Source organism: Polypterus senegalus, chromosome 7, assembly GCF_016835505.1.
Source record: "Polypterus senegalus isolate Bchr_013 chromosome 7, ASM1683550v1, whole genome shotgun sequence".
Taxonomy (NCBI): Eukaryota; Metazoa; Chordata; class Cladistia; order Polypteriformes; family Polypteridae; genus Polypterus; species Polypterus senegalus.
In genome coordinates, this window is record NC_053160.1 from 97,446,520 (window position 1) to 97,459,223 (window position 12,704).

General features: G+C 37.4%; 1 protein-coding gene across 1 annotated transcript in view; it reads left to right on the forward strand.

Moving 5' to 3' along the window:
• Positions 1-12,704, forward strand: part of LOC120532729 (neuromedin-K receptor-like) — a 290,416-nt gene that overhangs the window by 46,291 nt on the left and 231,421 nt on the right. The window lies entirely within an intron of this gene.

Genomic DNA, 12,704 nt, shown 5'->3' on the forward strand with positions numbered 1-12,704 from the left:
AATTACCTCACTGTAAACTTGCAATACAGTTATAATATTGCACAACCTCAGCCCCTTTATTGTGTATTTACATATGATGACGATATAATTTTTAAGATGATATGGAGCAAAATATGTTAATTATATTCTACAGATAAAACTTTAACTTCATTTAAATAATCTATATTGTTAATAATTAAATATTTGAGGACACGGTGTTGCAGTGCTAGCAAGCAGCTGGTGCCCCGTTTATGGATTGTTCCTGCCTCGTGCTGTATTCTTGCTTGGGCTGTCACGACATTGGAAAGATCGATGGATAGAATAATTAAACATGTACTGCAAAGATATTTCAATGTTTCTTAAAAGTTTTGAAGAATCGGCGTTCTCAGCTTACAGATGGCTTTACATCTATTACAAAGGTGATTGTGTGGCGATTGGGTATTTGGAGAAAGAAAAGGAAGGACAGGAATCGGAGGTTAGTACATTTGAAAGAGACAGTACTGCTGCAATAAACTATTTCATTGAAGGTCGCACACGGCGCAGCAAGCATCTTGTGTGAGGCGTGAACAATCTCTGGACGAGGCACCAGCTCGTCACTATCACTGCGCCACCGTGTTCCCATGTTTAATACATGCTTTAATCCCTATCATCATGAAAATTATAACAAGTATACATCTCAGTATTTAAATTATTCATAGAGCTGTAATATCATGAATGTAATGGATTCTGTATCCGGTTGGAGGAAGAGAAAGCCTCTTCAAGAAGCACGTAGTGATTCACACAGATAGAGAACAAAGAAGAACACATACAAAACAAAGTTTATGATGTTCTGTGACAAAATAAACTATGTGATTAAAGTGGAAATTTCGAGATTAAAGTTGACATTTCAAGAATTTTTCCAAATATGTCCCTATTTTTTTTTTCTTCTGTACCCTAATAAGCTTTCATATGACACTCAAGCAATTGGTTACGACTTGCCTTTTCACAGCGACTTTGATATCTGACAACTTCTTTTTTATTTCGAGCACTGTGCAACTTTGTGAACTTGAGCTTTTGAGTTTGTCCGACACTCTATGTCACTTGAACAACTACCTTTTGTTGTTTATACCACCGTTTAAACCAACAAATAGTACGTTTTTCCTTGCCTCCACTTGGTATTTGCTGAAATTCTTCTATTTTCCCCTGTGCTTTTGCCATTGCCTTTTCACAGAACACTGAGCTTAAGGGCTATTTATATTGATTTGCATATTCAGAGGAATAATTCTGGGAAGAGTTTGGAGAGTGGCAACAGGCGCGTGCACATGCGTTACTTTTCATGCTGACCGGGGTTTATGGAGCAGAAGAACGTGGAAGCTGGCAAACGCACAGATTTATGCATCTGTGTTTTTTTGTGCGTACGAACCTTTCCACTTTTGTCTGTACGCTATGTTTTAGTGTGAATTCAATGCACGCCGTTATGCATAAGGCCCCAGATGAGCAGGAAACAGCTGTACCATGTACCCTTCGAAAGGAATGGTGACACAGTGAAGGCGCTATGGTACCAGTATGTACAGTTAAAACATCTGTGCGCATACAGTAACTGTGCTTTATAGTAAACAGTATAACATCGTATAGTGATATACAGTACAGTAAGTGTGACCTGTACACATTTGCTATGGCTATAGAAAAGAACATGCAATATGTATACATTTGATGTAACTGTATTTTTGTCCAAAATAAAAATACATGTAATTCATAGAACTCTTTTTCTTTTTCTTCTGGGATATAGCGTATAATTGAACTAGAATCAAACGAACCACCTCACAACTTCATATGCCTGGATGAGGTGGGCTTCAACCTAGCCAAAGACAGAACATCACTATGTGTGCTGTTATTTCAGTGTATGGTATTCTAACTCGGATTTCTATTATAGGGCCATACAAAACATAGCTTCTCCTCCCCTTCTTAGACACCCTGCACAGGGATCTAATCCCTGATGATAAAACGGGTGTGATTCAAGAAGGGTTACCAATTTATGTAATATGTAATTTGGAATGACATGAGTTTCTATCACTCAAGCACCATCAGGCAATGACTTGCATCTTAATACAGGATGCTGATGGAATTCCTCCCACCCTACTCCTCATTCCTTAACCTATTTGAGGAGTTCTAATCAGCATGGAGGTTTACGATTGCCAGCCACCTTTTCAGATGACCTTACTGGATGCCATGGGTACATCCATGTGAGGACATCACAGCAGGCACCTACAGAGGTTGGATTAGACATTCCAAAAGATTCTTTCTGTGCTGCATTGCAAAGGAAAATATCAGCTGTGATGTGGATGAGAATCTATGGCCTGAAAGACAAGATTGTCAGGAGACGTATAAAGACTGCACTGTAATTCTCCATACAGCACTGCATGTACTGTACAGTTATGCGTAAGTGGTGTTTCCTGTGTTTAGATTGCTAATTGTTTTTTCCTTTGTGCTATATAGTGCTGCAAAACAGTCTCATCTTTTTCTTTTCTATCACAACAATATAGTCTGTCAACAAATTACAGTACAAACAGTAAAAGCATAAATGTGAATCCTGTCCAATTTTTCAATCATTCTCCCCCATACAATCATGTCTAACTTTGTACTGTTGAAATTGATATATACCATACATACAAAAAAGTACATCCTTGTCCATTTACAATCATTGTCATCAAAATCTTAGCCATAGTTCACATCAAAAAATACTTAGAGTCCACACTTATATTGACAACATGATGAAGCATTTTGACTGTCTTGTTTATAAAAATGTCATAAGGACTTGTCATTCTGATGAAACTGACATATTTGTTAACAGAAATATTTACTTTTGAGAGATAAGCTAAGGATTTTGAGCAATGTACTGGCTTTTGCAGGTAATCCATTGTGTGGTGCTGTTTGTACAAATTGTTTCGAGAAATGCACTTACTGTTATTCAAGAAATGTTCCAAAGTGACTGAGAATAACTGTAATCCAAAGTTGTTAATTTATCCATAGATCCATTTCCTGAAAATATTTTTCATTACAAGCTACAGGAGCCAGAGTATTTTTTTGGGAAGTGAAAAAAAAAAACTCTGAGCACAATATCTGCCCATCACAGGGCACTTTTTGTCATACAAGATCAATTTAAAGTCACAAGTTAAATTAACTTGCAAGTCTTGCAATGTGTAAACTTGAATATGTGAACTGGAATATAAAGATTTTTAAATAGATCAGTGAATGAAAAGAGGGAACATAAAGTGTAAACTGCAGCTCTCCTAGGTGAAGTAAGTTATAGCAGTTAGAAAAAAATAATCAAAACCAGATTACCTGATTACATAAAATTCACTTACTTTATGTTACATTGAGAAACAATAAAAATATACAAGTGTGTCAACCTTGAGATCCATTGTGAGTCAGTCACACTGGAATAATTAACTAGGCGATGGCACTATCCAAGAACTGCTTTCTGGTAGAAATCTAAAAATATCTGGGCACCCTTTAGGACAATGAAAAAGGTGACTGTAAGTAAAGAGTCTGTAAGGTGCTCAAGACTAAGTTTAATGGAGACAATACCATCAAACCCCTCAATAGCTGGACAATGCTATTTATCGGATACAGTGCATTAATCATAGACTGGACACAAACTGAACTGAAAGGATCAGACTGTAAAACCAGAAAGTTCAACACTGCTAATTATGCATTTCACCCAAAAAGTGCTGTGGATGGACTCTACCTCTCCAGCAAAGCTGGTGTGTAGGGACTCTTAGAAGAGAACAGAGAACTTGGAAATAGCTGAGGAATGGCAGACCTAGGTGGTAAACTGAAGACCTAGCACTGGCCACTCAGGATTTGAAACCTGAAACAAAAAAGCACAGATTGAAACACAATGACAGACATGCTAATAATGCTAATGTTACACAATGGATGGGAACAAGAAGTGATGAAAGTGCTGCAGAATGATCACATCAAGAATCTCTGTGGATTCAAGATCCAGACAGACACATTTCTGGAACATAACATACTCAATATGACCTGCATTTGTGTTTCTTCAATATTCTGAAGCTACTGGAAAGGTTCAAGCATTGAGTAGGACTCAAACACAAAACATTCCATAGTCCACATATATCTTTATTACTAGTGAAATTCAAAGCAAAAACAGTTCACACCGACATGAACAGAACAATGGATACATAGTATACAAAAACTAAATAATTTTCTTCAGTGATGTTTGTTTAAGTTACTGCTTTCATTACTAATTATGTTAATGCATAATATATATTTACACATACACTAGTACACATGTGCATATATAATGTACATTGTTATATATGGTCAAAAATTGTATCCTTCTATATCTTTTCATTTGCAAACTATTTTCTAAATGACCTTATTTTGCCAATACATCAGAGTGACAGGAATATTTCACTAATTTCACTAACTAGTTTTTTAGGGAATACAACATAACCTTCTGTTACCTATGTAGCTTTGTAAAACTAATTCTATTTTAGTTAAGCAAATGGTTATTTGAATTTAACATTAACATTATTTTTTAGCACTGGCTATTAGATCATCATAGTGGAAAATATTGTCAATATCAAGACATAAAAATCTAAGTGGAAAACATTTGGGAGAAGTCAGCTGCAGTGGTACTGCTAGTAATCAGGCTGTGAATGAACTATCCAGGGACCTCAAAAAACACCCAATTTGGACAAAATAATACCAAGCCAGCTGCAGAGGGCAGTTCAATTATACATGTTACAGTGTATATGGTTAAAACATAAAGTACAGAGGCATAAAAAAAAATAACTGTCAGATTATCTGGTGAACAGGACAATAACAAATTTAACTGTTATTTATCATCATAAGCTAACATTTGCATAAAAGACATAAAATTAGCATCAAATCATTCATTTGTGTTCTACATAAGAAGATTAGCACCATCTAGATGCGAACAGGCCATTCAGCACAATAAAGCTTGCCATTCCTATCCACTTAACTCCTCTGAAGTAACATGAACTCTAGTTTAGAAAGTTCCTAAAGTCCTGCTGTAAACCAGCTTCTTGGTAGCTTATTCCATTTTTCAGTGGTTCTCTGTGTAAAGAAAGCCTCTTAATATTTGTGCAAAATTTACCCTTAAAAATTTCCCTCTGTGTCCCCATGTTCTTGATGTACTCATTTTTCAAAAAATCAGTCTTGATCCACTGTACTAATTCCATTCATAATTTTAAACACTTCAATCATGTCTCCTCTTAATCTTCTTTTGCTTAAACTGAAAAGGCTCAACTCTTTCAATGTTTCCTCTTAACTCATCCCCTGTAGGCCTGGAGTTAGCCTTCTTCTCTGGAATTTTTCTGGCACTGCTATGTCCTTTATGTAGCCTGGAGACCAAAACTGCACAGAGTACTCTAAATGAGGCCTCACCAGTGTGTTATAAAACTTGAGCTGAACCACCTTACACTCGACTCTACACATTGTGCTATATAACAATTCTGTTAGCCTTCTTAATGGCTTCACTGTCTAGAAGTTGATACAGTCCACTACAATTCCTAAATCCTTCTCATAAGGTGTATTTTCAGTTTACAGACCTCTTATGTGTATTCAAACCTAACATCTTTACTTCCTACATGTGATACTTTACATTCACTTACATTAAATTTCATCTGCCACAAATCTGCCCAATCCTTTGTTTTCCAAGTCCCTCTATAATAATTCAACGGATTCTAGATTATTTACCAATCCACCAAGCTTTGTATCTTCTGCAAACATAACCAACTTGTTACTTATATTCCTATCCAAATCATTTATATGTATTAAAAATAGCAGTAACTCTAGCACTAATCCCTGTAGAACTCCACTCTTAACGTCAGCACTATAACCGTCTGCTTCTTGTGTCTGAGACAGTTTTGCATCCATCTATAAACAACACCCCGAACTCCCACTACTTTTAGTTTCATGCCCAGCCTCTAATGTGGCACCTTATCAAATGCTTTCTGAAAGTCAAGATAATCACCAATAATATCAATTAATATGAGTCACTTTGATCATATCTCTTTGTTGCTTCCTCTTAAAAATCCAGCAACTTGGTAAAATACAACCTCCCTCTTCTGAACCCATGCTGACTGTTCAGTAAAACTCCTGGGGCCTCATGCATAACGGTGTGCGTAGAATTCACACTATAACATGACGTAAGCACAAAAGCCGAAATGTGCTTACACACAGAAAAATCCAGATGCAGGAATCTGTGTGTACTTCAACTTCCGCGTTCTTCTGCTCCATAAATCCCGGTCAGTGTGAAAAGTAACGCTCGTGCACGCGCCTTCTGTCCCTTCCCCAACTCCTCCAATAATTACGCCTCTATGAATATGCAAATCAATATAAATCACCCTTAAGCACAGCCTTCTGTGAAAAGAAAATGGGAAAAGCACGGGAGAAAATATAAGAATTTCAGCGAATACCAAGTGGAAGCAAAGGAAAAGGTACTATTTTTTGATTTACACAGGGGTATAATCAACAAAAGGAAGTTGATCGAGTGACATAGCATGTCAGAGAAACTCGAAAGCTCACGTTCACAAAGTTGCACAGTGCCAAAATAAAAAAGAAGTCACATATCAAAGTTGCAGTGAAAAGGCGAGTTGTAGCCCACCGAGCTTATTAGGGTAAAGACAAAAACAAATAGGGAAAAAAGCACGAAATGTCAACTTTAATCTTGAAATTTCCACTTTAATCACGTAGTTTATTTTGTCATTAAAGTAGATCATAAACTTAATCATAAATTCATTTAATTTACTAGTTTCTCAAATCCCATCATAACTAAAGTAGCACGTTAAATTCTTTGTTTTGTATTTGATCTTCAATGTGCTCTATGTGTGTGAATCACTAAGTTCTTCTGTTCTTTCTCTTTCTCCGACAGGACACAGAATCCATTAAATTCGTGATATTACAGCTCTCTGAATAATTGAAATACTGAGATGTATACATGATATCATTTTCATGATGATTGGAATGAAAGCATGTTATTAAACATGGAAACACGATGGCGCAGTGATTGTTCGATGAAATAATTTATTGTAGCAGTACTGTCTCTTTCAAACGTACTAACCTCCAATTCCTGTCGTTACTTTTCTTTCCCCAAATACCCAATCGCCACACAATCAGCTCTGTAATAGACGTTAAGCCATCTGTAAGCTTACAACGATGATTCTTCAAAACTTTTAAGGAACAATGAAATATCTCCATAGTACGCGTTTAATTATTCTCTCCATCTACCCTTCCAGTGTCACACCAGCCTCAGCAAATATACAGCACGCAAGGCAGGAACAATACGTGAACTTGCTAGCGATGCAGCACCATGTCCTCACATGTTTATTTATTAACAATACAGATAATTTAAATAAAGTTAAAGTTTTATCTGTATAATATAATCAACATATTTTGCTGCATTTCATCTTAAAAATGATATCGTTATCATATGTAAATATGGCCTTTATAAAGTGGCACAGGTTGTGTAATATTATAACTGTAGTGCAAGTTTACAGTGGGGTAATTTTACTTAAAAGTACAAACGGTTCTACAAGGAGCAATTGATTGAGTGCGTTTATAGTTCTTGGGATCAAAACTGTTTCTGAACCACAAGGTCCGTACAAGAAAGGCTTTGAAACATTTTGCCGTGGCTTTGGCAGCGTGGGCTTGATGCTGTATACCGATAATTTTCTTTCCGATCAGCTGCTGCTGTGATTCCCCACTCAGATACAGTGATATAAATACTCCAAGTGGTGCAGTGAGAGTAATATGGAAAAAGATGATCTGCTGTGGCAACCCTTAAAGGGAGCAGCTGAAAGAAGAAAAAGAAGAAGAAGTTGCAGTGAGAATAACAACGCTAAAGCAGTTATGGAATTTGGAATACTATGGCTAATCCCTGGGCCGTTATATTGTTACAGGTAATCTACAATCAGATGCATTACACTAATAAATATTGCAGTTAGTTTCAGTGTATTTATAAAACCGCGTCATAAATGTGGTTCTAAGAAATAAAGGGTAACCACACAGGAACAGTAGCACTGCTTTGACGCTGGGTGCCGCCAGTCTGCAAAACCAAGCAGAGAACTTGCGTACGGCAGGGTATGAGGTACCGTGGAAAAGTGCGTGGCTTTACGCCAAGTGTAGGTTTTATAAATCTCAATTTGAACGTGGAAACGTTCTTACGCAGCATTTCTGTGCGTACGCACCGTTTATGCATGAGGCCCCTGCTCTTGCCGTGTGTTGCTCAATCTTATCCTTAATAATTTCTTCCATTAATTTACCTCTGATACAAGTTAAGCTTACTGGCCTATAGTTGATTGGATCTGCCCAGTCACCCTTTTTATATAATGGGATGATATTTTACATTTCTCCAGTGCGTAGTGACTTCCTAAAAATATGTGTCAAGTGTTTATATATGTACTCGCAAACCTCCTTAAGAACTAGGGGATAGGTATTATCTGTTCCTGGTGATTTGTTTGATTTCAGTCTACTTAATCTGAGCAGCACTTCCCTCTACAATTTCCAAATAAGTCAATACCTCCTTAGTAGTACCTGTTACTGTTGGGAGGTCATCCTCTTCCTCACATGTGAAGATCTCAGAAAAATTTAAGTTTAGAGCATCTGCTATTTCACTGTCTGTACTTTTAAATTCTCCTTTACTGTTTCCCATGCAATTCCCCTCCTGCTTGACTGCTATTTTACTACTAAAATGCTGAAAGAAGCTTTTTGGGTCATCTCTTGCCTTATCTGATATATTACTCTCTAACTGCACTTTAGCCTCCCTAATATTCTTCTTAATGGTTGCCTACATGTTCTCATACGCCCAATGATTTACATTGGAATTATTAGTCTTATATCCCTTATGTGACGGGTGTCTGATCACATTTGCAAGTAATCTAACCTAGACATAGTTAAAATATCTGACTACACCACCCAGGTTTATTAAGAGACTGGGAACTCTTGAGATTTGCAGATAACAGCACACAGGTTTCTTTAAATTGGGTGGTGAGTTTAGGAAAAATAACAGTAACTTGTATTACACAAGACAATATAAAGTACAACAAGAAGATGAAAGGAAACAAGAATCTAAAAATATCAGGAACATAAACCTTTTTTTAAAAAAGGAAACACACACAGTCCACAGTCTAAACATCCATTAAAAACAGGATACAACCTTTACTGGTGCAGAGTCCAGTTTGCACACTATGTTACCACAACAATTAATCGTCCAGCTCTCCATGGATGCACTCTGTTTGCTGGATGGTTGTTTCCCAACAGAAGTTTTACCAAATTTTTGAATTTCTGTCAATGTTGCTTCCTCATGGGATAAGTGTTTGTTTTTCCACTTCTGGGCTCCTTGGGTTGCTACGACAACCTTGGCAACACTTCACTACTCGTCTGCCAGTTTTGCTCGCTCCTTTCATGAGTCTACTCTCTCTTTCTGGACCCACAACCACCATCTCTCTGGTGAAACTGTCTCTTCCTCCCTGGAGGTAGGTGTTGCCGTCTGTGTGCCTCGCTCTGTGCGAGTGGTCTTGGCAGCATTCTCAGTGGACCGTACTTCATTGTACCACCCACTGCTTATATATCTTATATATCTGCTTTACTCCCTGCCTGGATTAACATGATGAATTATAATTATCAAACAATGGTGCATTCCAATTCGCTTTGACCAGCAGTAGTGTAAAAATAATTTAATTGCTTATACAACAGAATCAAAGCAGGTAAATATCTATATCCTGCACACTGCCAGCAACAATAACCTATAACACAATTACTCTGGAAATGTGTCTTTCCACTAATCACCCCAGTCCCAACAATGTATGCCTATTGCCCCTTTAATTACTGGCTATTACATTTAATGTTTACATGTTTCTTTGTCTAAGAGAAAAAAATAAAACCACCCAGTGTTTAAAAATATTCCTCCATGACACCAAAATGTTTTTTTTCCTTTGCAGCTTCTTTTTCAACTCTTTGTTAATCCACTGTGGAGTTTTTTAAATTTCATATTAATTCCAAATTTAAGTACTGTATGTACCTGTCCTGCGTTATATGTAAAATGTTTTTAAACCTCTTCCATTGCTCCTCAACTGTCTCCACACATTAAAGCTTATCCCAGTCTATCCTCCTTAGACTTTGCTGCAGCTGCTTAAAATTTGCCCAACCAAAGTTAAACTTTGTGCCCTTCTAAAACCCTGAGAATTGTATTATATTATATTATATTAGGGCGGCATGGTGGCGCAGTGGTAGCGCTGCTGCCTCGCAGTTAGGAGTCCCGGGTTTGCTTCCTGGGTCCTCCCTGCGTGGAGTTTGCATGTTCTCCCCGTGTCTGCGTGGGTTTCCTCCGGGCGCTCCGGTTTCCTCCCACAATCCATTCCAAAGACATGCAGGTTAGGTGGATTGGCGATTCTGAATTGGCCCTGGTGTGTGGGTGTGTTTGTGTGTGTCTTGTGGTGGGTTGGCACCCTGCCCAGGATTGGTCCCTGCCTTGTGCCCTGTGTTGGCTGGGATTGGCTCCAGCAGACCCCTGTGACCCTGTGTTCGGATTCAGCTGGTTGGAGGATGGATGGATATATTATATTATGTATTATATTATGGTCATTTGGCCCTAGTGGTTCAATCACCTCTACACCATCAATTTTTTCCTGATTATTTCAAAATACTAAATCCAGATAGGCTTCACCCTGCATAAGTGCTGTAACGTATGTGTTAAAAAAATACTGTTACTGATTTGTTATAAAGTCTCCTGCTCTTGTGCCCCCCTATTTGCAAAGTTATCCTGATTAATATTTTAGTAGTTATTGTCCCCCATTACTATAATATTCCCCTGTAAATTATTGTGTTTCTCTTCTTAAATATCTCAGAGAATTGAGCCACATCTTATCTGAAAACTATACTTATAGTGACAGATATATTTGGTGATCACAGCCTGTATAATGCACAACACTGTTTAAGTAGGGTGTCTTCAACGTAGTTTCCATGTTCTTTACCAGTCTTCTTTATCAGTTCCCTGGAGATTCCATTTCCCCTACACCTTAACGGCAGACCATGACGTGAAATGTAAGTTTGTTCAACTGTATCTTGGTGATCTTCAGTTCATTTGCCATGTCTTTATACTTTCAAGTAAACATCCATCTTTCCATGACAAAAGCATTGACTAGTAAGTTCTTAAATTAATTGATAAGATACATTGTACTCAAATCATTACTTAGCTATATAGAATGAAATATAAACAAAATAATAATAGCTTGTGATAATTGGAACTTTTTTCAGAAACGATAAGTTGTCTAAAGGATGTCAGATTTTAATAGTGATGAAAGATTATTTTCTCCTGCAGAACAGCAAATGTGCAGATGGTAATGTCTGGTTACTGGCAATGAAGTGTCAGAAAGTAGGAAAAACTTATGGTGTTTATTTGCATATGTCAAAATGGTTGAATGCAAAACTGGGAACATTTTTAACAATGAATAAGATTACATAATCCTCAGTATGAATGTACTGATGCATGATGCAGTCATTTAGGATGTAACATCCTCTGACCATACATTCTTTTGTTGATTAAGACAATTATATAGACCTAAAGCATTACAATATACAGTATTAGTAGTCACTTTAAAAATTATTTTTTTGTTTTCCATATTTTGGGCATAAAAATGAAAATAGGCTAAGATATGTTTAAAAGTTAGTTTGAACATAATTTAACATATCTGTTATTCCAATGTTTAGAAGAAAAAAAAATCTGTTTTCATTACAGTCATGTTAAATTACCACCATTCATAAATTCACTACAAAAAAGTGTTGTTTTTTTCTTGCAAAATTCTTCATATTCTGGAAATCTGTGGAGGGATTTTTTTTGCTTTACTAGTTTACACATTGCTTTGTTCCATTGGCTGATATTCTGTATTCATTGTTTTACTTGTAACTGAAATGTGCTTAATGTATGTTGTGAAAAGGCGCTTTACAGGCACCCGACCCGGCACATATAAAAATAAAACAAAGATTTATTGTCTTCACTTGTGGGGCACGTCTTACCCCAGTCCGACAAAGCACAAATTAACAATAAAAGTTCTTCTTCTTCATCATCATCATCATCATCATCATCATCATCATCATCATCACCACCACCACCACCACCACCACCACCACCACCGCTCCTGATTATGGATCCCAGAGTGGTGGCTGCTGGCTCCTTATATAGCCCACCCGGAAGTGCTTAAGGTGATAATTAACCTAATTCAGGCTGCACTTCTGGGTGTGGCTGCTTTTCAGCCCACATGGGCTCGTTAAGCCATGCAGCTCCTTCTTGCGGTGGCCATGGACTTCAACAAGGCTGAGCTCCGAAATCCCATGCCTGTGGCCCCGAGGCAACCCAGGGGGACTGCCACCAAACATCCTGGGGGAAATAGTATGTAGCCCATGTCAATTCCTCCAGACCAAGTGTCGAAGGGGTGTCCCGGCTGGGCATGGGCTCTGGCCATCTGTCACAATGTTCATTAACAACTGTTTGGCTGCTATTAACAGTTGTGTTCTCTTGACACATATACCGGTTTATTAAATTATGTTTTCTTTTTCATTTTTTGTTTATACATAAGATTGTTTATATCTTATATATGTATAGGTTTATTCACAACACCACAGGATTTGTGGAATAGATCTTAGATTATTCAACATCAGGGATGCTTTGTTAATAATGCCACCTGAAGCAAACCACA